Source organism: Oratosquilla oratoria, chromosome 37, assembly GCF_046742065.1.
Source record: "Oratosquilla oratoria isolate Oo_2021 chromosome 37, ASM4674206v1, whole genome shotgun sequence".
NCBI classification, from domain to species: domain Eukaryota; kingdom Metazoa; phylum Arthropoda; class Malacostraca; order Stomatopoda; family Squillidae; genus Oratosquilla; species Oratosquilla oratoria.
In genome coordinates this window covers 8845228-8847727 of record NC_134813.1, presented here as the reverse complement: position 1 = coordinate 8847727, position 2500 = coordinate 8845228, and positions in this window count along the sequence as shown.

Sequence of the window (2500 nt, the reverse complement as noted above, 5' to 3'; positions counted from 1 at the left end):
TTGCGCGCGCACGCACACACACACGCACACAAACGTATTTATTCTTTTCTTTTCAGCAACCACAGGGAAATCAAAAGATCGGAGCACCAAACGCTTCCGTCCATCGAGGCACCCTCAGAGCACAAGGACGAACAACAGAAGAACATAAATACAGAAGTTAAACAAGAAAATGGAGAAGGGCACGTCAACATCTATGTACTTCGGTGGCTGTCGTGCACAAAGTACGTAGATGTTGATGATGCGACCCTCTCATTTGTTTCTGTATGTGTACCGTCCTCTACCATTCCTTCGTGCACTCCGAAGACGCCCCAACAGACGAAAACGTTCAGCGCTCCGTATGTGTGATTCACCATGGTCTTGGAAAAAGTGTTAGACTCGTGATCGTCTGTTATTAACCTCCCGAATGAGAACTCAGAGCTCGTATGACCGATCTATGGGTAATACTGTCACATTACACGCACAACCACATCCAACTCTCCGCCCACGAGATTTGGAGTAACGACTCCAAGAGCAGGGATACTGAAATTATTTCAGCCCCGAGTAGGATTCCAACCCGGACCGCCATAGTGACAGTCAGGGACTCTACCAACCGCACCACTGAGACGTGTGCGTGCGCTAGTGTGTGTGTGTTTATGCGTGTATGTGTGCGTGTGTGTGTGTGTGTGTGTGCTCGTAAAGAGCTGGAGTCCAGGAGCCATGTTATCGGAGAAATTTCAAACACTGGACTCAGAGTAACAGGATTTACTACCGACGTTCTGAACCCTGTCCGGGATTCGTCTTCAGGGTTATACGATGTCAGCAAAAGGAATCGATGAAATAGTATACCAGTTCAATCTGGTGGGACCTGTCACAGGGAACACTGGTATACTACTTAATTGATTCATTTTGCTAACATTGTGCAACCCTGAAGACATACCCTAGACAGAGTTCGAAACATCGGTAGTAAATTCTGTTACTCTGAGTACAGTGCTTGGAAATTTTCCGATATCGTGTGTGTGTGTATGTGTGATCTATTGATCAATAGTCGCTAAAGCATGATAACCGATGTAGAAGTTGGTGAAACTATTGCAAACAGCGATCACAACTTAGATTGAAACTGCTTAAAATTTTTTAGAACAGATACTTGTGTTTCTAAAATACCAAATTTCAGTAAAGCTCAGTTCATAGGACTATGTCACGAGCTTCAGCTTACACACTGGGAGGTAAAATTAAGTGAAAGACCTGTAGATCAGATGTGGGAAATGTTTCAAAATACGTTTATTAAGATGATTCATACTTGCATCCCGTTTAAGGACAGACGCCACCCAAATAAGACTCGCTCAAAATAGCTTGACAAATAAACAAAAAAAAAAAGTATTGCTAAAAAGAGACAGGCTTATAAGAAATACAATTGCTCGGGTGCACCTAATGACTATCAAACTTGTGTAATAATACAGAGAAATTAAAAAAATAAAAGACAATAAAAAGCGAAAACGACAACACGAAATGAATATCGCGGTTAAATCCAAAGAGAATCCCAAAGAATTCTATAGTTGCATTAGAGAGAAAAAGGTTATTAGGAATCACGTTGTCCCACTATAATCTGCTGATGGTCAACTTGAATATTCAAATGAAGAAATATGTGATATTTTAAACAACTATTTTAGCTCAGTATTCGTAAACGAAACACCTCAAAGTGAACTCCAAATTGAAACCTGTGACAAGTCTAGAGTGAACTTACTACACTAATATAACAAAAGAAACAATTAAAAGGTGTATAGAGAAACTCAAAGTTAATAAAACACCAGGACCTGACGGTTGGCATCCAAGAATCTTAATGAGATTGTTGTTACATTAGAAATCATTTTCAAGAAATCCATCATATTCGCAGATGTCCCAAGAGAATGAAAGCTAACTAATGTTACTCTCATATTCAGAAAAGGTGACAAATAGAAAGAAAAATACAGGCCTATAAGCTTGACTTCATTCTTAGAAAAAATGATGGAAACTATCATCAGAAATGTTATCGAACATCATTTAGAAAGTAAATGTTTGATAAATTATAGCCAGCATGGACTCGGACGGAAACGTTCTTACGTGACTAACTATATCGAATTCTACAACACAGTTATCTCGAATTATGACAAAAGAAAAAATATAGATTTAATATATATAGACTTTGCAAAAGCTTTTAATACCGTCCCCAACGAAAGGCTACTTACTAAATTAGCTTCACACGGAGTAAGTGATAGCCTACTAAGTTGGACTAGTAATTGGCTGAATGATCGAAAACAGAGATGAAAAAATTTCATGAGTGGAGTTCCTCAAGGTTCCGTTCTTGGGCCACTTCTATTCATAGTATATATAAATGATATAGACAACGGGCTAAAATATATTATCTCCAAATTTGCTGATGATACAGAACTGTGCGGAATGGCAAATGATTACTTAAACCAATTAGATATTCAAGAATATTTAGATAGATTACGGTAATGGTCTGAAAAGAGGCATATCAAATTTA